This window comes from Schistocerca nitens, chromosome 2 (genome assembly GCF_023898315.1).
Source record: "Schistocerca nitens isolate TAMUIC-IGC-003100 chromosome 2, iqSchNite1.1, whole genome shotgun sequence".
Lineage (NCBI taxonomy): Eukaryota > Metazoa > Arthropoda > Insecta > Orthoptera > Acrididae > Schistocerca > Schistocerca nitens.
In genome coordinates, this window is record NC_064615.1 from 327,852,280 (window position 1) to 327,868,949 (window position 16,670).

Below are 16,670 nucleotides of genomic sequence, written 5' to 3' on the forward strand. Positions count from 1 at the left end.
GGGACGTATGCTCACGTTCCTGCCAACTGCCATCAAAACCAGCAGAAATTTGCCTTGGGTCAGATTTCGTATCATTCAACTGAACTGCTTCTTTGGCTGCTTCCAACATTGTAGATTCACTTATTTCAGCTACAACTGTACCAATAGTCTTGTTGTAAACATCAAACTTTCTTGGAGGTGGAGGAATGTTCATCACTGCACAAAGAACAGCACCTGCACTTCTCCCTTTTCCAATAGATCTAAGTGCATACACTAATCTTATATTGTTTTCATACAATCTGCTTGTTGTTACATGGGATGACATTGTATTGGCAGTACAGCTACATTCCAAACATGTCAAAACTAAATTACAAACAATTCCCTTGGTTTTCACCACATCTTCGTGCAAAGTAACGTTTCCACCACAGTTTTTACAATTTGTGTGTTTTTCGATAAGTTCACGTAATAACCTCATGGAGATCAGAATGTTTGTGTCAGTAACAACAGAAACACTGTTCACACCACATATTGCATTGTCACGCATTTGAGAGGCTCTTGGAAAACCGGCAGCACCTAGAAGCTTCTTGCTTGAAGCACTGACACTCGCACTGACTTCACTTTCAACATTATTTTCTGCCCTCTGTTCAAAACTAGCAGTTTCGCGGTTTATTTTTACATATTTATTTCCACGAAACTTAGGCTTATATCCAAATTTCCTTATTCTTCCCATTGTATTATAACGTTTCACAAAATCATTACATTTGTATCACCAAAACGTAAACAACTAGGATGAAGAAACTGACAAACGATAGTCGACAATGCAGACAGGCTGGCAAACATCAGAATAACAATTCTCTCTTGCAACCCAAATAAAGAGTATTTATATCCGTGGAACATAAATAATTGTTGTACTATAGTCAATGCTGACTACTGCGCAAGACACAGCAAAAATTGACGTGGCGCTAGTTACCATGCTTCACGAACAAATTAATAACTCCGAATCTAATAATCAGATTTGTATGAAACAAACGGCATTTTGTAGCCAAATAATTGGAGCATAGATTAAGACTAAAAAATCGATTTTTTTTAGCCTTTTCGAGACTGTGTCCTCTTAAACAACCGTATAAAACGTTTCAAGCCTTGAATGCTCCTCCACCTACTGCAGTAGGTTTCTTACCCGCTTTCATCTACAATCGTCTGCACACCAGTGTTAATGTCCTATTACAAAAGAAACTATGTAACACGCGTGATCCTTAATGTCTGCAAACGTCAGCAGCACTGGGGCAAATGTAGCCTACCCGAGTATCCAAGGTGACACATTTATCTTTCCTTGCCGGGGACAATAACTTACTTGAAGTAGTTGCTTACCTGTTTTCAAGAGACCATGTGGACCTCGAGTCAGACTTTCCACATAGTAAAATTCAAGTGCCAGCATTTCAGCAGCCGGTACTCAGACAGATTAGATAATAGGGTTCGTTACTGTCTTCCTTTAAATGAGAAACTGCACGTTGCGTCATTCCGAACAGTAGCACTCAGTTTTCGACCAGGTAAGAACAGACAATGATTTATGTCTGGCTTATTATTCGATACAAAAGGCCAGCTTTGAAGTCAAATCAGATTGTATAATCAAGCGAATGATTACGATATACAGGGTGTTACAAAAAGGTACGGCCAAACTTTCAGGAAACATTCCTCACACACAAATAAAGGAAAGATGTTAAGTGGACATGTGTCCGGAAACGCTTAATTCCCATTGTTAGAGCTCATTTTAGTTTCGGCAGTATGTACTGTACTTCCTCGATTCACCGCCATGATTTGATACGGGATACTCTACCTGTGCTGCTAGAACATGTGCCTTTACAAGTACGACACAACATGTGGTTCATGCACGATGGAGCTCCTGCACATTTCAGTCGAAGTGTTCGTACGCTTCTCAACAACAGATTCGGTGACCGATGGATTGGTAGAGGCGGACCAATTGCATTGCCTCCACGCTCTCCTGACCTCAACCCTCTTGACTTTCATTTATGGGGGCATTTGAAACCTCTTGTCTACGCAACCCCGGTAACAAATGTAGATACCCTTCGTGCTCGTATTGTGGACGGCTGTGATACAATACGCCATTCTCCAGGGCTGCATCAGCGCATCAGGGATTCCATGCGACGGAGGGTGAATGCATGTACCCTCGCTAACGGAGGACATTTTGAGCATTTTCTGTAACAAAGTGTTTGAAGTCACGGTGGTACGTTCTGTTGCTGTGTGTTTCCATTCCATGATTAATGAGCTCTAACATGGAAAGTAAGCGTTTCCGGACAAATGTCCACATAACATGTTTTCTTTCTTTGTGTGTGAGGAATGTTTCCTGAAAGTTTGGCCGTACCTTTTTGTAACACCCTGTATAGCGATCCTATCTACTTCTGATCTCAGAGTTAAACCGTCATAAATTTGTAGTGTAAAGATTAATTTTGTATCGATTAATTTAGTAGAAAATAACTTATGTATTTTTCAAGGCAAACTAACATACATTCGAGTAATTCAGACTCATCTTCCCTAGTCTGGTTTTCAAAAACTGTTTTTTCCGCTGTGAAACCTATGTTCTGTGATGTGTTACTACGCACCATCCACGTATCCTTACATGAATCCTTCAAAAAAAAAAAAAAAAAAAAATGGCTCTGAGCGCGATGGGAGTTAACATCTGAGGTCTTCAGTCCCCTAGAACTTAGAACTACTTGAACCTAACCAACCTAAGGACGTCACACACATCCATGCCCGAGACAGGATTCGAACCTGCGACCGTAGCGGTCGTGCGGTTCCAGGTGCCTAGAACGGCTCGGTCACAGTGGCCGACTGAAACCTTCACTTTTCTCATTTTAAAACCTGCAGTCTTATTTGCTTTTGAAACCAAGTCCGAAGGTTTATTGCTGTACACTACTACATTTTTCGTCGTATTGTATTGCAGATTTGCACAGTCGTACATTTCGCGACTTACTGCTGACCAACAGCTTACCCTCCACTGCATATAATTCCTCGAACACGAAAGGCAAATAGACAAAGCGCAGAACCATCTGGGGAGAGTTTACTACAAACAAATATTCCATCTTTTTATAAGCTTTTATCAGCCACATTCACTCCCGAACCAGCTCTTGTAATACGTTCCGTGCTGAGGGAACTAACCATTGATTTTGACATTTTAACTTATACAGACTATGGAATATATTACAGTGGACACTGAATATGTAAATGAACGTGAAAAAAATGTGTGACTTCTTGAGGCATAACAGAAACGCAGAAACAGTCCAGTCGTTGTCTTCATTGTGTGACAAGTTAAAGTTCTATTTCACGGAAACGAAGTTTTCTGCAGACGCTTTAGATATAATATTCCAAGTTTCACACTGCTACAGCGAGGCAGACTACCTAGTATCACAGATCCTGCCTCTACACAAATGAGACCCAACTTCGCTTCGGCGTTCGCAGTACTGCAGCAGCATCGAATGAGAACGCTTGGGAACTCCGAAAATTAATATACGACTCGGCTCCACTCAACACTGAACAGGCCGCTTGGCATGAGTCTATGCCACTAGCTCATCTTGTGTACAAGATAAGCGAGAGGAAAGAGATTATGTAAGTCATATACAGCGATACGATAACACTGTCTGCGCATAACTAATATATTTTCCTGAATAGAAGATTACTTTCCCGGTAAAGCTTCACAGAGTGCTATCGTCGTAGCTACAAAACTGACTCGTAAGTAGGGGTCGGCGAAGGTAAATGCATATCTTGAGGTATCGCATATTCTAAGTTTGATTAAATTCAAAGACAAGGCCATAAATACAGTAAAACAAAGGATACGGGTATATAGCAGACAGTGTTTTCTAGCAGCACATATGGAACTAATTGATAGACTGTGGTGAATAGAAAAAAAAAAAAAAAAAAAACCTTCTGTCATCAGACTAACCCGTATGTATTATAAAAGTGGATGTATGTATTTAAGTATGTTCTACATCTCCTAAACCACGAACTATTTCAACAAAACATCGTGCACATATCACCTACTGCCCGGAAAGAAATACTGTGGGGGTAAGAACCACCTGCCTCTCAAGAGAGTTGGGGTGGAAGCGAAAAAGAAATGTAGCTCACGACGCGCAGAAAGCCAGAATGTGTTCATTCACTATTGGAGAATGAGAGGACTTAGTCACTTGCAACAAACTTTACACACAATTTCGAACCTTTACGAGACCTTACCTAGATGACACTCCCGCAAAAATTATGAAGGAGAAAAGTTTATCGCTTACTACATTTGCGCTTTTCACGCAGTAAAACTACCGCACTAGTTATGACCTTTTTAATTTATAACTTCTTTACTACTAACTCCATTAGCTTTTTTTTCAGACAGCATTGATATACTCAATGAACGTACTTGCAAAAACATATATGATTTCACGACACATAGTTCAAGTTATATGACGTCAAAACACTGAGTGAGTCAAAACTTCCGCATCATGCATCACATTTTAATTTATTTCTTATTTATTACTAATCCTACTAGTAAAGCATTTCGCCGACAGTATCCACATACAACATTGGATGTACCTGCATAATTATGTCATTGTACAGCACATAGTACCGTAGATAGGACATCAAAAACAAAAATCGGAGTGAAAATTAAACTGCAGGTCGAAATTCGGTAGAGATACAAGTGAAATATGTCAACAAATATGTCTGAAATATATTAAATGTAAGTCAAATAGTTGCGACATGTGCGTACACTGGCAAAGGCGTATGCGAAAAGCTCCTCCTAAATCGCTGGATTGATTTCAAACAAACTTGGCACACATGTTAGTTACTATCTGAGGAGAATTGCTGTGTGGTTGAGAACCAGCAAACTTCTATTGGGGCGAAGTGACATCGTGGAGAGGGAAGAGTGGTGGAGGAGATGGATCATCACAGAAGAGGAAGGAGGAGATGGACATAGAGAGGAGGAGTGGGAGATGCACAGAGGGTTGTTGAGCAGATGGACAGAGAGAGGGGGGGGAAGGAGCAGATGGACAGAGAGGGGAGCAGGAGGGGATGGACACAGAGAGGAGCAGGAGAAGATTGATGGACAGACAGACAGAGAGAGGGGGGAGGGGAGGGGGAGACAGAGAGGGGAGAGAGAGAGAGAGAGAGAGAGAGAGAGAGAGAGAGAGAGAGAGAGAGAAGATGGACAGAGGGGGGGAAAGCAGATGGACAGATGGGGAGATAGAGAGACAGAGAGAGGAGTAGGCGGATGAAGAGAGGGAAGAGGAGGAGATAGATGGGGCGACAGAGAAGGAGCAGATGGACAGAGCGGGAAGGAGCTAATGGGCAGATAGGAAAAGAGCATATGTGCAGAGAGAAGAGGGAGGAGCAGTTGGACAGAGAGAGAGGTGAGAGGCAGATGGACAGAGAGAGAGGTGAGAGGCAGATGGACAGAGAGAGAGGTGAGAGGCAGATGGACAGAGAGAGAGGTGAGAGGCAGATGGACAGAGAGAGAGGTGAGAGGCAGATGGACAGAGAGAGAGGTGAGAGGCAGATGGACAGAGAGAGAGGTGAGAGGCAGATGGACAGAGAGAGAGGTGAGAGGCAAGTGGACTGAGAGAAAGGAATAGCAGATGGACAGAGAGGGGGATAGGAGAAGATTAATGAAGAGTGAGAGGTGGAGGAGGTGGACAAAGAGGGAGGAAAGGAGGAAATCGACAAGGTGGGGGGGGGGCAGGAAGAGTTCGACAGAGGGAGGAGGAAGTAGAAGATGTACTAATGAAAAATAGGAATAAATGCATACCCGGGGAACGCCACTTAGTAAGCTAACTGTTACTAAAATGAAGACTGGAACTTTCTTCCACGAGCCATTCAGTTTTAGTATGCGCCTTTTCACAAAGGATATATGTCAATATATCTTCACAAACCGTCAGTGGCAGGAGTATTTGCTTCACAAAGGTACAATTGACACAGCACAGTTACACTACTTTCTCTAGCTTTTAAACAAAAATCATTGCTTTTTTGTTTTTGTTTTTCAAATATTTCTATTATTTAAACAACAACATTTACTTTGAAAACCATTAAAAATCATAAAAACTTTAATATTACTCGAAATTAGAATGACATTAAATTTGGTTTTCAGGGGAGAATATTTAATCGAATTACCATTTAAAATGGTTTAAATGGCTCCGAGAACTATGGGACTTAACATATGAGGTCATCAGTCCCCTAGAACTTACAACCACTTAAACCTAACTAACGTAAGGACATCACACACATCCATGCCCGAGGCAGGATTCGAATCTGCTACTGTAGCAGTCGCGCGGTTAAGGGGTAAAGCGCCTAGAACCGCTCGGCGAATTACCATTTAAATAAGTGGTATACAAATATGAGAAGTTGCTAATTTTGATAAAATTGTTTGACCGAAAGTTATGAAACTACATATTTATTGAACTACATTCTTCCGAGGTCTTCCCACCGTTCAAAACCGAAAACAAAAGATTTTGTGTTAAAGCTGTGATGATACAGTAGGCTGCTAAAAATCTAGTGCACTAATAGGATAATAAAAGAGAAGTTTCTCCGCAGAAACGACGAATGAAAGAATGTTTAGAAAACAGACTAAAAGAAGGGACAGATTGATGTGTGTTTTGTTTAGTGCATCAAAGAGTAACTTATGACTTTGGGTGTAAGAGGTATAGATGAAAAGACTGGCACAGAAGAGGGAATCGCGGTGTGCAGCATCTAACCGATCAGAAGGCTGATTCTCACACACCCAACAGTGGGAAAACCACACTATCAACGTCTCAGTTGTCAAAATCAACTCCATATAATCGAAGAGATCAAGGGAGAATTATGGTGGCAGTATGCAAGACGGCCATGGTCAACTATTGGATTATTGCAGTGACTAGGCCCACTGTGAGGCCGGCGTACACTTACAAGCACGTGCATGTTAAATATTTTTGACGGGCAATGGAGGATGTTTCCCATGATCTTTCGATGTAAGTACGTAACCAGCAGTACCGAACCGCAGCTGATGCTGAATTCACCCCACTAGCCAGAGCGACACTCGACCCGACCACGTGCAAGGCAGACATCCAATTGGCGCGCCTTGGGACAGGGGCGGCGGACGCGGCTAGTGTTAAGCATCGGGTGTGGTCGAGCCAATCAGAAACACCCCTGGGACGGCAAACATGAGCCGGCGGTGGCAGCGGACCGCAAACAGAGCCTGTTTACTCAGCTCGCCCCGGTTCGTCTGGACGCGGTATCGGTTTCCTCGGCAGTGATAGCGGCCCGGCAGCGACGCCACAAATCTCCCACCCTCTGCGTGGGCGCCCGCCGGGATTTATGGAGCAGGCGCTGGAGGCGCCAGAAGCACTGGAGGCGGGCTGATAATCCGCTGCGGAGACGAAACCTGCGGGGTCGCGCCGCGGAGGACTCCAGCAACCGCAAAGATTTATGGCGGCGCAATCTGAGTAAACACCCCAAGGCAGGCACTACTCCATTAGCGGGAGGCGCTTGTTTGCATAATTGGCTCCACCGTCTTACGACGTGACTTCGGCTACTGTGCCACTGTTTTAGTCAGGTCGTTACAACTCCATATAACAGTGAGATCCGCGTCTGAGAGGCGTATCTTACTGTACCACCAAACATGAAAAATTATGATGTCAAGGATTAATTTACCGCTACTAAAACAATGAACGGCTATTTAACATAGTTTTGGCCGATCAATACTTATCTGGTTATCAGCTGTGTGGTAGAGTAGTCTTGAAGCTATAAACAATAATCTAATGGTGTAAGGTCTGGCGCTCTTGATGAACTGTTAATTGTACTATCGTAGGCAGTCCAGCGATTAGGCTAAGTATGGTGAAGATGTTCCCCATGCGTCTGCTAAAATGTGTAGGGGCTCTGTCATACGAATAGGCAACAACAGGCTCTAAAATGACTGGACTTATTAATTTGTTACTGATCATGTCGCAGCAACTATTCATCGGCAGACGACGAAGTTGGAAACTGGTTTCCTCTATAGCGTGTGTATTTTCCTACCATCGGTAACTGTGATGTGTTGTTGACGCCATTCCGTTTTAAGTTGGCCTCGTCAGTGATTAATATTAATGGAAGCAAATGACGATTTTTATTTTCTTTGGTCATAAGTCTTCTGACTGCTTTGATGCAGCCCGCCACTAATTCATCTCCTGTGACAACTCTTTCATCTCAGAGTAACAATTGCAACTTAAGTTCTCAATTATTTGCTTGATGTATCGCAATCTCTGTCTTTCTCTACAATTCTTACTGTCTACAGTTTCCTCTAGTACCATTCCCTGGTGTCTTAACAGATATCCTATCATCCTGCGCTTCTTCACCAGTTCTGTGGAGAAACTCCTCACTCTTTGCCTTACCACTCCACCAAATTTTCAACATTCTTCTGTAGCACGAAATCTCAAATGCTTCGACTGTCTTCTTTTCCGCTTTTCTCACAGTCCATGCTTTTCTGCCATACAATTCCGTGCTCCAAACGTACATTCTCAGAAATTTCTTCCTCAAACTAAGACATATGAGACTAATAGACTTCTCTTTGCCAAGAATGCACTTTCTGCCAACGCAAGTCTGCTTTTTATATCCTCTTTGCTCCCCTCCATCATGTGATGTATTTTGCTTAGGTAGCGGAGTTATTTAACTTCAACTACTTCGTGATCACCAATCATGATAAGTTTGTCGCTGTTCTCACTTCTACTATTTCTCATTACTTTCGTCTTTCTCCGATTTACTCTTAATCCATATTCTGTACTCATTAGATTATTCATTCCATTCAACAGATCCTGTAATTCTTCACTTTCACTGAGGATACCAATATCATCAGCGAATGTCAACACTGATATCCTTCCGCCATGCATTTTAATCCCCCTCTGGAACCTTCCTTTTATTTTCGCTACTGCGTTTTCGGCGTAGAGCTTGAACAACAGGAGCGAAAGAATACATACCTGTCTTACACCCGTTTTAATCCAAGCATTTCGTTCTTGGTCTTCCACTCTTATTGTTCCCTCTTTGTTCTTGTACATGTTGTATATTACCCGTCTTTCCCTACAATTACCCTTATTTTTCTCAGAATTTCCAGCTTCTTGCACCATTTTACATTGTCAAACGCTTTTTCCAGGTCAACCAATCCAATGAATGAGTCTTGTTTTTTCTTCAGTCTTGCTTCCATTATCTACCGCAACGTCATAACTGCATCTCTACCACCCTTAGCTTTACAAAAGCGAAACTGATCGTCATCTAACAGATCCTCAATTTTCTTTTCCTTTCTTTTATTTTAACCAGTGGCAAAATTCAGATCGTGTTGCATCGTCCACAATGGGAAGACTGTGGAAACGCTTTACGTGAAATGGGTAAAAATTTTCCGCATGTAATGTTCACCATGATATGACTACGCTGCATCATTTCAACAATGTGTTGCTATCACTGCACTGGTTGTTGAACTACGTTACGAAGAAAACTGTGGACTTTACAGAAGATGGTACCTGTTTCGTGCAGTGTGCTGGAAACTTTGGTAAACACTCTACAATGAGGAATTCAACGTGTCGGACAGCGCCGATGGTATTCTTCGACAGCAGCTGGAACACTCCCATCACAAAAGCCGTAAACATACATCATGTCTACGTATTTTTCGTTAGTCTAAATGTGTGGCATTTTTGCCGGCTCGAGTACAAATACAGTTAACGCACACTAATACACTCTGAATCACCTGCAATATTTCACTCACAAAACTTCATGAACATCTATTCTTTCAACGGCCAACTTAGAGGCAGAAAGAAATCCCGAGCAAACAGGTTGAAAGCAACGAGGTAGGCTGGGTTAGAATGGAAGGTCAAAGAGCTTGGGTAGGTAAGAAATATATGTGTGGGCCACTAGCCCAAAACATATGTACGTCAATTGTAATCTGTCACGGAAACCATTCGGAATATTTTCAAATAATAGTTCTCGTCGTATCCTGGAATATTGACCATTCCTCCTGGGACACCCTTTATATTAGAATGTTAGTCTGAATTACGGACTCCGCATCTCGTGGGCCCGCATCTCGTGGTCGTGCGGTAGCGTTCTCGCTTCCCACGCCCGGGTTCCCGGGTTCGATTCCCGGCGGGGTCAGGGATTTTCTCTGCCTCGTGATGGCTGGGTGTTGTGTGCTGTCCTTAGGTTAGTTAGGTTTAAGTAGTTCTAAGTTCTAGGGGACTTATGACCACAACAGTTGAGTCCCATAGTGCTCAGAGCCATTTGAACCATTTTTTTTTTTTTTTTTTAATTACGGACTGCGCCAGTTTTCAATAGTGTAAACCTAGTTCCTGCTCTAATTACAGTCCGGATCCCTACTCTAAAACGACTACATAGCGTCGACGGACTGTTTCCGGCAAGTTACCGTCCCTCGTATGGGGAGATGTGCCTCTAATATCTACTGAAATATTGCAACTACTGTTTTACAATTTTTTCCAAGCAGACCACCATGGTCTACAAACTGCATCTCCATCTTCAACACTAACTACATCTGTCGCATAAATCAGCATTTCGCAACTGATGCGTCATCTGAAATATTGAGTCATATCTGGGTAAGACATAACTCTTTTCCACAGCCAACGTTCGGGGGATCGTGCCTAAAAGACGGCCAGCTAGTCACATATATTACCGATTAATAGTTTCATGCTTTCTTTGAAATGACTTCCGTTAAGTTGTTCAGTATCCCAAATTGGTCAATATCTCTCAACAGCCACGCTACATCTCATGACGTATGTTCTGATCTTACGATGTGCGTTACTTCATGGTATGTGGGGCACACGAAATCTACGTGCTCTTTAGTCCCCTCCACAGTACCGCAGTCAAAACTGGGCTGTCCCTTTTCCCCATCCAAAAAATATATGCTGGGTAAGGCCGATATTCGGCCAGGAAGTGCAGCAGTCCTTGTGTAATCTTTAGATGTTTCATCCCTAGCCTTCCTTGAGCATCTGGAAGAAAGCCATAGGTTCTTCTTCCTATTCTTCTTATCTAATCAATTTTAACATTAGATTATTATTTTTGACATCATCTCTTAACAATGCAAATATAATCACTAAATATGAGTCTAACTTTCTCATAATTTGGTCTCTTCAGCTAGAATCTTGAGGCATGTTCGCGTATCGTTAAACCCAGTGGGCGTACGCTCATCATCGCCGTTAGGGGACGTACGGTATGCTCCACTTGAATGTAATGTTTCGCTACACACGGTACACCGTCATGGAAGGTCTAACCCGCATGAGCTTCTGGACGAAGAAGCTGCAACTGTTGCTCACTACTGATGCATCTATGATATTATGATACAACTTCACTAGCCCAGTAAACAGGCGAAATCTTCTATGCCCAATCCTTGCGAACTTGCTCAAGGAATTGACAGGCAGCACCAAGACTCGACGCCCAGCTCCCATTGCCAACACCACGGGCAGTGTCACTCACTTCATGAGGCACGCAGTTAACCTGGCCAATACACACTCGAAAGAGTAGACAGCTAGTCCAGTAGCCCACAGAAACTGGGCACAGTCTCAAGGGGACGAACAGGAAACTCTAAATCGAGCGAAACACCCCAAACTGACATTACAGTATTTCCATGCCTGGATGTTGATAAAAATTTCATCCTTAAGCAAGTTAGTTTTCAATAAGAAAAAATTCAGTGCTATATATGAAGAATGGTGTGAATACATGGCTGTTTGGGATGCCTGACATCTCTGGAGCTTTTCAGGTGGAGATCACAACATGACATGTCTGGAGGACAGCCTATGGCCACCTTTTGGGATTCGAGAAGAGTCGAATCACTGTAGCATCACGTCGACGGACGACATACACATTAGGCTGTAGTACGATGCCTGCAGCGTGAGTGCTGACTAGTCAGGCTCAGATCAACAGTGTGACTACAAGAATAGGCCCCATTCGTTCCCAAAGGACTGCATGATGGCATTTTTCCACTGACTGACGAACAGACGGATTACAAAATGGATGAAATCCTTGCAGAGGTTAAAGGCTGTGTGTCACCACGAATTGCCATGAATACACTACTGTAGGCTGGGAAAAGAGCACGTGTTGTAATGCCTTGTTTAGCGCTAGCATCATACCACAAGAAAGGTATACTTGCGCGGTGAGAGTCAGACTCAGTCGCAACATAAAGTAGCAACGTGTAGTGTTCGGCGACAAATCTCGCTTCTGTTTCTGGTGGTCAGATCGACACAAAAGTTTCCATACAATAACTGATAGACTATCATGTCGTGGCAACAGTGGCAGATCAGACTTCGCAACCTGTCGAATGGTGTGCTGTGTGCAGGTGACCTGCCTATGAAAACCAGGTGCTACAATACTGACGACACATTTATGTACGTTTGCTAGTGGGGATACTCAGCCAACAGATAATTGTTAAAATTCATGGTGAACCTTCAGCGGTACTTTATTTTGCACAATTCGTTTCGCTACTAGTTTCAGTGAAATGACCATTATCAAGCATAAGCTGGCATGAACGGATGGAAAGTTATATTCTAATAACAGTATTTTGCTCTTTTGAACCCACCGCAGTAGAAAAAAGTTTTTAACAATAGTGTGTATGACAGTCACACACTGACTAGCTGTCGTTGTGAACTTTGCTTCTTGACGAATACTATTGTACATAGCTGTTATTGCTAAAAACGTTTTATCTACTATAGTAGGCTCAAAAGAGCAAATTAGTCTCATTAATCTTTCCAGCCGTTCATGCCAGCTAATGCTTGATAACGGTCATTTGACCGAAACTAGAAGCAAAGCGAATTGTGCAAAATAAAGGACATCTGAAAGTTCATCATGAATTTTAGCACTGCTGACACGGCTTGCTGCTGTAACACCGTCCGCCAAAGCGGTGGGCTAAGTTTCCATATGTAACAAAATTGTTCAAATGGCTCTGAGCACTATGGGACTTAACATCTGTGGTCATCAGTCCCCTAGAACTTAGAACTACTTAAAGCTAACTAACCTAAGGACATCACACACATCCATGCCCGAGGCAGGATTCGAACCTGCGACCGTAGCAGTCGCGCGGTTCCGGACTGAGCGCCTAGAACCGCGAGACCACCGCGGCCGGCTCCATATGTAACAGTTTCTATAGTCGCCTAAATGACGAGAGACGGATTCGTGTCACAACATAGCTTGCCTGAGCTACCGTAAGTATTCGCCATTCTTCAGTTGGTAGCATTTGTACAGTGACTGGTTCTGGAACTTCCGAGTACAGTAGATGCTGTGGCAGTCTCCACGCCATCCGTCGTTCCAGTGTAAGGCCAAGTAGCTACAGCTTTGCGTAGCAGGGTCATCAGGTAGCCACTTCTTGTCTACAAGCCACTGCTAGACCTGATGGTTCTGGTTTACAACCTGGTGTCGTTACCAAATGGGGATCTGTAGTTGGGTGCCTTCGTCTGGCACTCTGGGCAGTCTCCATGGTCCTGGGTTCGGCACAAGGTATCTGCACTCCAGACCTGCTGCGTAGGCTCGCTGGCTGAAGGGACGTCTGTCTTGCGTCAGCATGGGCACGTTGCCGGCCTCAGCTCTACCACTGAGGTAGTACCTGCTGGCAAATACATACTCCAGCTGCCGTAGGCTCATGTACGCAACAGAGAAGCTATGCTAAGATAGCATCCAACCGGCTCGATGACCACGTATGGCAGAGATACGCCAACAACCAACTCTGTACGGAAGTCTTGTGGGATAAACAATGTTAAAACTGGATGAGCTGTTATGATCCGGAACTCGCTGTGGTACTATTAGATAGAACATGATATTCTGGGACAGAAGCGGCCATCCTGACTTACAGTGGTATGCATTTCCGATACCATTACAGTCACTTCAACTAGGGATTCTCGACACCCATGCCTCTACAAATCTTGAAATCACGGTGTGGGGAGCTATATGCTAACAGTACAGGCATTCAGGATAGTAACTGGTACTTCAGATGGCTCTCGTGGTTATCCCACGCTTCCTGACTGCAAATTTGTGTGACAGTTTGGTGATTCGATTTGTTGCCATTCATCAACAAAATTTCAAGGAGGCGGTTTCCAACAGGATAATACTCGCCCACATACCACTGATGTAACCCAACAAGCTCTACAGATTGTCGACATGTTGCTTTGACCTACTCGATCATGAGATGTGTCCCCAATCGAGAACATATGGGATATCATCGGACGACAACTCCAGCGTCATCCACAAACAGCATTAACCATCCCTGTACTGACCGACAACGTGCAACTGACACGCGGCACATGTACGTCACAATACATACACGTTTCCATGCTTGCATTCAACATTCTGGCGGTTACACATGTTATTAATGTACCAGTGTTTCACATTTGTAATGGCTTATCTCACGCTTACATTAATGTGTGCTTTTGCAATGTTCATCACTTAAATATGTCTCCTATACTAATCTATTTCTAGAATTTCACTACTCTACATTAATTATTTTTTTGGTGCTGTGACTTTTTTCCGTCAGTGTATATGTATATATATGACTTACGTCTTCGTCTTCAACACAGTGTCACAGAAGTGAGATTACGTCTCAGATTCCCGTTCGCAGCTGAGCCAACGGTATATTTTGGGTTATCATGACGTAGAGTCTTCCCCTTGTTGCTCAGAAAGCTCTCCACTCTTTGTCACACTCTCTCCTAAGCTTGATGTTACATATGAAGTCTCCCACTGTTACTAGTTCGTTTTCTTGTTTACCATAGAACACATCTTTCGTTGCAAGAGCGTCATTTATTTCACTTCCTGGTATGTCGATATAAGCTTTGATGCATCAAATTGAGATGCGATGTTTCTTTCTCGTCAGTTCACACATTTCGATTACTATCAGATAGGTTCTTGGATGATATGAGTGACCTTCCTCAAGTTTTAACGAAGATGATCGCATATTTAGTGTTGGACAGAATGATGGCATAATTTTCTATTGACGAATGGGCATATTTTATAGCTTCCAGGTTGCCAGTAAGCTCCGTACTCGTGAAAGTGTTGTCAATATTCAATTTCCGTTAGGCTTTATACTGTCGCACTTGCTCCTAAATCGCACATCCAGTGCTATTCGCAATCTTTAACCCGATCATGTATGTTGATCCAGCTAGCGGATACCCAGTTAGTACTAAGGTATTCCACAGAATAACAAGAGATAGACGCTTGCCTCCAAATAAATCGCGTCATTAAACTTCATTGAAAGTGGCCGATGCTGTTTACCTCTTCGCGCTGACTGTTTAGTATCCTGCACCCGCAAAAAGTGCTGTATACTTAACAGCTATGCTATCGAAGCATCACCGCGTGGCACTAGCACATCCGTGGCAGTGACTCAGCGTCGTGAAGGAAGCATTCAAATGAACGACGTAGTCAGATGTGTATGTAATGGGCTGTAAAGATGCGTTGCATGTTGTGAGTGGTCGTCTACCAGCAATAAACGTTGCGTAAGTCATTACAACCCAGAGTAGACGCGAAAGGGTGCCTTATACACTCCTTGACGTGTTAGACCAGATGCCAATGGTCGTTGTTCGTCCATGTGGATTGCAGTATCGTGATTTTGTAGCTAGAACTGTACACAGTGCTCCTGTAAATGACGCGTGTGTCAAAGAGGTGCGATAGTGACTATCATGGTAAATTTGACAGTAGACTATGAAACTTAACGCTAGAACTGAGTGCCGGACTCCTCGTCCGGAAGCCATAAACGTGCCTTACAGCTTCGAGAAGCGACACAACACGCGTCACTGCTGTGAGTAATCCACTGTAAGCCTCCTCAGACTGTAGACGTCTGTTCTGTTGCAGAATTAACGTTTGATGGAGGAACAGGACTTAGGGATACTGGATACTGTAAAAATGACAGAGAGAGGGAGGGAGAGAGAGAGAGGGAGGGAGAGAGAGAGGGAGAGAGAGAGAGAGAGAGAGAGAGAGAGAGGGAGGGAGAGAGAGAGAGGGAGGGAGAGAGAGGGGGAGAGAGAGAGAGAGAGAGGGAGAGAGAGGGAGAGAGAGAGAGAGAGAGGGAGAGAGAGGGAGAGAGAGGGAGAGAGAGGGGGGAGAGAGAGGGGGGAGAGAGAGAGGGAGAGAGAGGGAGAGAGAGGGAGAGAGAGAGAGAGAGAGGGAGAGAGAGGGAGAGAGAGGGAGAGAGAGGGGGGAGAGAGAGGGGGGAGAGAGAGAGGGAGAGAGAGGGGGGAGAGAGAGGGGGGAGAGAGAGGGGGGAGGGAGAGGGGGGAGAGGGAGGGGGGAGAGAGGGGGGGAGAGGGAGAGAGAGGGGGGAGAGGGGGAGAGAGGGGGGGAGAGGGGGAGAGAGGGGGGAGAGGGAGAGAGAGGGGGGGAGAGGGGGAGAGAGGGAGAGAGAGGGAGAGAGAGGGGGGAGGGGGGGGAGAGGGGGGAGAGGGGGGGAGAGGGGGGAGAGGGGGGAGAGGGGGGAGAGGGGGGGAGAGGGGGGAGAGGGGGGAGAGGGGGGAGAGGGGGGGAGAGGGGGGGAGAGGGGGGAGAGGGGGGGAGAGGGGGGGAGAGGGGGGGAGAGGGGGGGAGAGGGGGGGAGAGGGGGGGAGAGGGGGGGAGAGGGGGGAGAGGGGGGGAGAGGGGGGAGAGGGGGGAGAGGGGGGAGAGGGGGGAGAGGGGGGAGAGGGGGGAGAGGGGGGAGAGGGGGGGAGAGGGGGGAGAGGGGGGAG